Source organism: Staurois parvus, unplaced genomic scaffold, assembly GCF_062004578.1.
Source record: "Staurois parvus isolate SC_StPar_1 unplaced genomic scaffold, SC_StPar_1.0 ptg001275l, whole genome shotgun sequence".
Classification (NCBI taxonomy): domain Eukaryota; kingdom Metazoa; phylum Chordata; class Amphibia; order Anura; family Ranidae; genus Staurois; species Staurois parvus.
In genome coordinates this window covers 320,105-330,240 of record NW_028319071.1, presented here as the reverse complement: position 1 = coordinate 330,240, position 10,136 = coordinate 320,105, and positions in this window count along the sequence as shown.

Sequence of the window (10,136 nt, the reverse complement as noted above, 5' to 3'; positions counted from 1 at the left end):
TAAATTGCAGCTACTGGCTAAATCCTTAAGTAATAAACTGCAAAAGATTCACAGAAAAAAAAAAAGAAAACTATACAGTGAGGCATAGTGCCAAACATACTGAAATACAGATAAAGGATTTACACATATTTAATTGTGAGCCTCCACTGAGGGTTGTGGCCTATGCTGATGATGTGTCTGTTTTCATCTCTGGGACAGAGGAGGCGGAGGAGGTGATCTCGGTGATGGAACAGTATGCTGAGGCATCTGACTCAAAGATCGATCAGGATAAGAGTGCAGTCTTCTGCATGGGAGAGGAAGGCAAAGGCTTCGAGCTACCAGACCTCCCAGAGCCCCGACAGGAAATTAAAGTTTTAGGCATCAAATTTGGTGATTACGGCCTTGCAAGTTGGGTAAGCAGCTAAGTGTTCTGTAACCTACCATCCCAAGCGAATGGGTGGCCTAAGTATGGTCAACCCAGTGGTTTTCTTTTCTCTGATGTTTATGAAACATAATTTCAGTTGTATGCTGGCAAAGGAGCCACCTGGGATGGTTGGTATTTTTCAGTCTTGGTTTAGGCCTTTTCTTCAAAGCTAGGAGAATGGTGGGCCAGTGAAATGTCTGAGGGTCCGACATGGTAAGCTCCCAGCTTATGTTTCCCCGTGTCTGAAAATGCTTCGGTAGTGGGGAGTGATGGATGAGGAAATTAAGTCTCTTCCTAGGAAGATACTGGAGAGGAGGGTTGTTAAATCTGCCTTTAGCAAGTCACTGGCCTTGAGGGATTTCCCAGGTCCTGTTATGAGGGAGAGTCTGCGTTTGATAAATCCGGAGAGAATCCCTTTAAAGTTTTGGGATTTGGCCTGGTGATTGTTCCATGGCAGACTGTATGTGAAGAGCAACCTGAAGCATCATCGCTCTGCGGAGAACCGCGGTTGTCCAAGAGTTGAGTGTGGTGAGGTGGAGGAGATGATGGACCATTTCTTGCTTCAGTGCCCCTTCAATATAGATGTCTATAAGCGGGTGGGTGGGGCTCTGGGTATCCCTTTTCTTTCCTGCTTGAGTTACGCAGGGTGGTCTTACAGAGCCTTTCAAACGCACTGGAATTATGATTTTGGGACACTTTTTCTAGTTAGCTTAGTAGTCCGTTACTTCACGTGGAATGCACGGTGTCAGGTTTCCACTTGGAAAAAAGTCCTTCCTGTTGAGGTGGTGGTATACAACATTCTGGGTGAGGTTGGGAAGACTCAGCGTCTTGAGAAGGACAGGTGTCGGCTGGGTGTCTGGACAAAGGTGTGATGTAAGCTTGTTTGTATTATTTTTGTTTATATATATATATATATATATATATATAAATTAATTTTATTTTTGTATATATGTAAATATGTTTTTATTAGCAAGCTGTATGTTTGCAATATTAAACAAAAACAAATTTTACACATACTTAATTGATTAATTTTGCTCTTTCATCACACCCGCTACTCAACAAATGTACATGTAACTAGTTCTTCAGTTTATCTTGTCTTGGTTTGCATTATCTGGGTACCATTTGTTATACGCCATGGCTTAAAATTTAAATTTTTTAAACAAAATCTCAAGTTGCACCGTGTGATCTCCTTCCCATTTTATTCATAATTGACCTATAAAAACATGGTACCTTCTGAAAATAAGACTCTTTCTGGCTTTGTCCTGTTGGGGTTTCCTGACACACCTCATCTTTCCTTTCTCTCTTCTCCTTATTCTTGGTTGTTTATGTCTTTTCAATTGCAGGAAATACCTTTTTATCCTCACACTTGTTACATCACAGCTTCAGCTTCACACCCCCATGTTCCTTTTGATGGGGAACCTTGCCTCTGTGGATGTATTTTTTACCTCCGTTATCATCCCCAGAGCCTTATATGGCTTTCTTTTTAGAGACAATCACATTTCCATCACTGGATGCTTCACCCAGCTATTTTTGTTTCTGGCAGTGGGCAACATGGACAGTTTTTTGTTGGCCATCATGGCTTTTGATCAATATTGTGCAGTTTGTTTACCTCTACGTTATCTGAAAATTATGAACAAGAGAACTTGTATCTGCCTGGTGGCTATCTCTTGGATCCTCATGTGTCTCCACTCTACTTTATATACCATGCTGACTTCTTCTCAGCTGCACTTTTCCTGTAATAATGATGTTAGCCTGTTCAGGAGTATCAGACACTCTTTAGAAGGTTCTCTTCATTGAAGGTCCCATTGTCATCTTTGGCCCGGTTCTCTTCATCCTTGGGTCCTACATACCCATCATCAAAGCAGTGTTGAGTTTACAGTCATCCCGAGGGAGATGGAAAACCTTCTCCACGTGCTCATCTCACCTCACCATGGTCATCCTCTTCTACAGCACAGTCATATTTATGTACTTTTGGCCAGGCTCCATCTACTCACCAACCAACGATCAGATTATCAGTGTGGAGTAGAGCGTCATTATACCAATGCTGAACCCGTTTATTTACAGCCTGAGAAACAAAAAGGTAAAAACTGCTGTAATAAAATTCCTAACATAAAATATTTGCTGTAACCTCTACCTACTGTATTTGTGAGGCATAGAGTTTAAATATCTGATGTTTTGGGTCTATATGAAGACCATACTATATATCTCACATTTTGCAAGGTTTCTTCTTAAAACACCATCAGAAGAACTCATTACGGATCTGTAAAACATGGATTAATATATTTGTCATGCTGCTTGCAGATTTCTTTTAGTTATTATTTAATGTACAGCTATGTGATCTTTACAACAATATAATACATTGTACCCTATGTTGATTTGTTTGAAAAGTTCTTGGGACTTTAATTAATATTGGACAAAAGATCTAATGCACTTTGACAAGTATCTGTGTGGATTTAAAGTAGATGTAAATCAAGTCAACAAAATCTTATATAAGTTTTCGCATGTTAATGTTAATTAAAAAATAACATTCAGCCTTTTTAAATTTGTAGTTTTTATTAATAAAATAATGTAGTTGTAATCCTACCATGTATTTGTTCTTGTTCATGCACTTCCTGCAAAGATCAAAACTATGAGGGTCCATTCAGACCTATCTGGTCCAATGCAGTGTGTTAACATATACTGTATGTGTGCCACAAACTCAGATACAGGACATCTCTTCCAAATGTACAGACTTTTATCAAGTCATACAGCCAGATCCCATACGTCATTACAGAATAGAAGAAAGAGTTGGGACATTAATTTATACCTTTTCAATTACATATGATTATCAGACTTTCCCATGTCTCCTCTATCAGTTCTAAAACAGGAAAAAAGCTATACATTTTTATCCCAATAAACCTCCCTCTTGGCTCACAATTATTTTCCCAGGAACAACCTCTAGGTGCCGGAGGGGATGTGTACAAGAAGCATCATTACTCCATGTATGGTGAACTAGGAATAAGATTCAACAGTTTTGGGAATCTATTTTGCCATGAATACAAACAACTACTCTTACTCTTCTCCATTACCTCTTCCATGACACACAGTCCTTTCAGGTTTTGGAAGTAGGAAAAAAATGCCCAACAATTTTAGATTGGAAGAGGGAAGATAAAAGAATAATGGAGACTGAGAGTTGGATCCTTACATCACAAGGTTAGCAGGATACATTCTGAGATTTCTGGTCTGGGTGGACGTAATATTTTCATGAAATGGGCGACCACACTTAGACGCCTTACCTTGCATCGTTATAGTATCTTGTTTGCTATGTAATTAACCTTTTTGTCATTTGTTAATGTGATCCAACATTTTAAACAGTGTATTCCGGTTTTGCATGTAACACATTCATTTAGCCACACTAGACAGCACGATGAGCTATACTCTCTACTGCTACACCCTCCAGTTATTATTGGCATGGGTCTTTTTTTTAGCATCTCTTAGACTGTAACATATAACATCTGGCATACATTTCTAGTTTATGTATTTTGTGTGTTTAATACTCCTTTTACACCCTTCTCATTTTTTCTTTTTCTATTCCTATGCAAGTGTCACCAACATCTATCAGTTTGTTAGCAGGTTGAAAAAACCCAGTATATCATAAAAATGCAGCGCTATGAGTAAATGAGGAACTGATACATATATCAATACAGTAAGTAAAGAAATTAGTCCATGCAGCAGTTAATAATGTGACTTCAAGTGCTCTCCTTTAATTCGTATTATCCTGATATTCAGGCGTTGTGCGGAATGGTGCAGAAGAAATGTGCACTCACCAGAACGCACAGATAAATGAGCGTTTGTTAAACATAAGTTCCCCTCTGGAACGTTAGGAAAAGGTCTGTAAGGCGATAACCTCCCTTCAGGATTCCTGGGTGTTCCTGTTTGTTCCCTCAGTAGGTGGCTTGCGGACTTCTCCTTACAGCACGCCCCTTGTCCAGTAGATGGATGAGTGGCTGAAAATTGATGCTCCCCAGGGGAGTCAAGACAAGGACATACCCATAGTGTAGTAGGTGATATATAAAATTTATTAGCATACCAAGCTATTCGGTGGTGTACAGCAGTAAGTGTAAACGAATTATGGACTAACCGTCCAGATTGAAAGATGGCCGCCGGAGCTCCACGATGCTCCGACGGCGTGACGTCACGGCGTTCTTGGCTCCTCCTACGCGTTTCGTGCACACGCACGTCGTCTGGGGGGAATTGCCAATGAACGCCGAGCCGTGCGTCGTCCTTATATATGCTAGGCGCATGCGCAATGCAACGGCGCCATGTTTTGGAGGTCTGAGCTACAGACAGCTGGATACTAGAATGGGCGCCATTTTTCGTTAGTTCTACTCGTTACATCCACTGTCATAACAACAGTGTATGTAATCGGCCAGCTGTCATTGTTGAATGTGCAAATATGGTTCCATGACACCCTCTGCTAAGTGTCTTGGAACCCAAAGACCAATTAGTATATACTCTAGTTAATATGGGAAACTAATTAAACAGGGTATAATGTCTTATATGTGGCACTAGCATATAAAACGCGACTAAGGATATACATATGGTACAAAAAATAATATATATAAAATTATGCAAAGTACAATATGTTAATAAAACATCTATAATGTATCCCATGTTATGCAATTAAAAAACATATAAGAACATTTTTAATAAAAAGTTAAGAGTAGTGCCTATAAGTGTACGTATAACCGATCCACAATTGGTATTAGTCTGTCACAATATCTGGCATATAAGTCTTGTTGGTACCAAGTTGAATATATATAGATAGAATAGAATAACAACATCCTACTCCACTCTATCCAAGTAACGATCAAAGTATATATAGTTCATAGACTTTTAACTGTTGTTAATAAAGCAATTTAAGTCAATATCTATATTATGACCTTTAGGGTATAGGGTCTGGAGCTCATATATCCAGCGTGTTTCAAGTTGTGAAACCCCTCGAAGTCTATTTATCCCCCTCCAGTGGGGTTGTATTATGTCTATTCCAACAAACCGTAAAGATGAAGGATCATTATTGTGTTTCCTTTTAAAATGATAAGATAGAGAGTGGTCTTTATACCCCTTTTTAATATTACTAACATGCTCTCTCAATCTGTCTCGTAAACGTCTGGTAGTGCGTCCCACATACTGGAGCTTACAAGAGCATTCAAGAAGATAAACCACATTTTTGCTGTAACACGTAATACATTTATCTATCTTATATGTTCTTCCTGTAGTGCATGAGGAGAAATCATATATTTTCTGTTTCCGTACATTATTAGTTTTGCAGATAACACACCTATTACATGGAAAGAAGCCTTTGATGTTTGGTGCAATAGAGATATTATTTGGGGGATTGATAACATTTGGTGCTAGTCGGTGTCTCAGCGCCATAGCTTTTTTATAGATCACTTCAGGTCTTTCTGGAAGGATTTTGGATAAGACAGGGTCTGCCAACAAAACATTCCAATTTTTGTTAATGATATGTTTAATGGCCCCATGTTGAATAGAGTATGTGGTTAGGAAAGGGCAAGACAATGATTTATTAGTCATCCTTTTATCTTCTAATAAAACAGATCTATTTACATTGGCCACTTGCTGGATAGTTTCATTAATTCTATGTTGGGGGTATCCTTTTTCCACAAACTTAGTTTTTAAAAAATCGGCCTGTGCATAATAAGTATCAAGTTCTGTACAATTCCTTCGAATTCTCGTAAACTGACCTTTCGGAATATTTGCTAGCCACGCTGGGTGATGGCAACTCTCCAGTGGGATGAAACTATTCCTGTCAGTTTTTTTGAAAAAGGACTTAGTGATAATCCTCCCATTATCATTTAATAGGGTCAGGTCCAGGAAGTGTATATCTGTAGTACTAAATATGTAGCTCAATTCAATATTAAGCGTGTTATCGTTAAGAGTTTTAAAAAAGTTATGTAGGGAATCCTCCTCCCCATTCCATAATAAAAACACGTCATCGATAAATCTTTTGTAAAATACTAATTCCGGCCACTCTCTGGCATAGATTAAAAATTCCTCCCAATAGGCCATAAAAAGATTTGCTAGGCTGGGGGCAAACTTAGCCCCCATTGCTACGCCTTTGGTTTGCACAAAGTAGTTGCGATCAAACCAAAAGTAGTTATTCCGCATAGCAAACTGCAGTAATGTTAAAATAAAGTTAATGTGTGGGGGAGATAAAGTGCTATATGTATCCAAAAAATATTTGGATATTTTTTAGGGGAAGGGGTGTCTCGGAAAAGAAGTGGCTCCGTAGAGGGAGGAGGGGGGGCAAAAGGATCAACAGAAACAGGCAAGAAAAGGAAAACATAGCTGGTCAAGGCATCTTCAATTTAAGTAACACAACACTCACGCAACCTGAATTAAAACTTCTAGATAAGGGGTTGAAATTTGCCCCTAAACAAAAATTAAACAAGTTCCAAACTTATATTGACATACATAAGTTTTCACGACAGCTTTCTTTAAAACGACATTTCTATTCAAACCCATTAAATAATAATCAGAATAGTATTACCAATTTTTCAACATTAAAGAATGCCTCTACTTTTAATCCTCCACCTCAATCCAGATCATATGTTAACATTTTTAAGGAATTGGTACTAAAAGATCTGGAAAATTTAAAAATCAAGAAAATTTGTGATACAAATAATACGAAAGCTATTGATCTCCTTTTAGAAAGGAAAGACCTGGTCATTAGACCAGCTGATAAGGGTGGAGGGGTTGTCATATTGAATAAATCTGATTACCTGGAGGAAGCCTATAGAATCCTTAATGATACTACCACCTACACTCGCCTATTGGGCAATCCAGTACTAACTTTGAAAAAAGAATTGAAAAACTTAATAAATAAGGGATTTGAGAATGGAATAATAAACAAAAAAGAAAAGAATTTTCTATGTCCATCAGCGCCTAGGCTTCCAGTGTTCTATATACTCCCTAAGGTACATAAGAACCCGACCAAACCACCAGGACGACCTATTATCAGTGGAATAGGGTCACTGTTCTCTAAAGTAGGGGAATATATAGATTATTTCCTGCAGCCACTGGTCACACAGACTCCGGCTTTTCTAAAAGACACGAAGCATATTTTAAATGACATCAAAGACGTTAGAATATCATCTAAGACCTTCCTAGTCACAGCGGATGTCACATCCCTGTACAGTAATATTGCACATGAAGATGGGTCAGAGGCTGCCAAATATTTTTTGGATACATATAGCACTTTATCTCCCCCACACATTAACTTTATTTTAACATTACTGCAGTTTGCTATGCGGAATAACTACTTTTGGTTTGATCGCAACTACTTTGTGCAAACCAAAGGCGTAGCAATGGGGGCTAAGTTTGCCCCCAGCCTAGCAAATCTTTTTATGGCCTATTGGGAGGAATTTTTAATCTATGCCAGAGAGTGGCCGGAATTAGTATTTTACAAAAGATTTATCGATGACATGTTTTTATTATGGAATGGGGAGGAGGATTCCCTACATAACTTTTTTAAAACTCTTAACGATAACACGCTTAATATTGAATTGAGCTACATATTTAGTACTACAGATATACACTTCCTGGACCTGACCCTATTAAATGATAATGGGAGGATTATCACTAAGTCCTTTTTCAAAAAAACTGACAGGAATAGTTTCATCCCACTGGAGAGTTGCCATCACCCAGCGTGGCTAGCAAATATTCCGAAAGGTCAGTTTACGAGAATTCGAAGGAATTGTACAGAACTTGATACTTATTATGCACAGGCCGATTTTTTAAAAACTAAGTTTGTGGAAAAAGGATACCCCCAACATAGAATTAATGAAACTATCCAGCAAGTGGCCAATGTAAATAGATCTGTTTTATTAGAAGATAAAAGGATGACTAATAAATCATTGTCTTGCCCTTTCCTAACCACATACTCTATTCAACATGGGGCCATTAAACATATCATTAACAAAAATTGGAATGTTTTGTTGGCAGACCCTGTCTTATCCAAAATCCTTCCAGAAAGACCTGAAGTGATCTATAAAAAAGCTATGGCGCTGAGACACCGACTAGCACCAAATGTTATCAATCCCCCAAATAATATCTCTATTGCACCAAACATCAAAGGCTTCTTTCCATGTAATAGGTGTGTTATCTGCAAAACTAATAATGTACGGAAACAGAAAATATATGATTTCTCCTCATGCACTACAGGAAGAACATATAAGATAGATAAATGTATTACGTGTTACAGCAAAAATGTGGTTTATCTTCTTGAATGCTCTTGTAAGCTCCAGTATGTGGGACGCACTACCAGACGTTTACGAGACAGATTGAGAGAGCATGTTAGTAATATTAAAAAGGGGTATAAAGACCACTCTCTATCTTATCATTTTAAAAGGAAACACAATAATGATCCTTCATCTTTACGGTTTGTTGGAATAGACATAATACAACCCCACTGGAGGGGGATAAATAGACTTCGAGGGGTTTCACAACTTGAAACACGCTGGATATATGAGCTCCAGACCCTATACCCTAAAGGTCATAATATAGATATTGACTTAAATTGCTTTATTAACAACAGTTAAAAGTCTATGAACTATATATACTTTGATCGTTACTTGGATAGAGTGGAGTAGGATGTTGTTATTCTATTCTATCTATATATATTCAACTTGGTACCAACAAGACTTATATGCCAGATATTGTGACAGACTAATACCAATTGTGGATCGGTTATACGTACACTTATAGGCACTACTCTTAACTTTTTATTAAAAATGTTCTTATATGTTTTTTAATTGCATAACATGGGATACATTATAGATGTTTTATTAACATATTGTACTTTGCATAATTTTATATATATTATTTTTTGTACCATATGTATATCCTTAGTCGCGTTTTATATGCTAGTGCCACATATAAGACATTATACCCTGTTTAATTAGTTTCCCATATTAACTAGAGTATATACTAATTGGTCTTTGGGTTCCAAGACACTTAGCAGAGGGTGTCATGGAACCATATTTGCACATTCAACAATGACAGCTGGCCGATTACATACACTGTTGTTATGACAGTGGATGTAACGAGTAGAACTAACGAAAAATGGCGCCCATTCTAGTATCCAGCTGTCTGTAGCTCAGACCTCCAAAACATGGCGCCGTTGCATTGCGCATGCGCCTAGCATATATAAGGACGACGCACGGCTCGGCGTTCATTGGCAATTCCCCCCAGACGACGTGCGTGTGCACGAAACGCGTAGGAGGAGCCAAGAACGCCATGACGTCACGCCGTCGGAGCATCGTGGAGCTCCGGCGGCCATCTTTCAATCTGGACGGTTAGTCCATAATTCGTTTACACTTACTGCTGTACACCACCGAATAGCTTGGTATGCTAATAAATTTTATATATCACCTACTACACTATGGGTATGTCCTTGTCTTGACTCCCCTGGGGAGCATCAATTTTCAGCCACTCATCCATCTACTGGACAAGGGGCGTGCTGTAAGGAGAAGTCCGCAAGCCACCTACTGAGGGAACAAACAGGAACACCCAGGAATCCTGAAGGGAGGTTATCGCCTTACAGACCTTTTCCTAACGTTCCAGAGGGGAACTTATGTTTAACAAACGCTCATTTATCTGTGCGTTCTGGTGAGTGCACATTTCTTCTGCACCATTCCGCACAACGCCTGAATATCAGGATAATACGAATTAA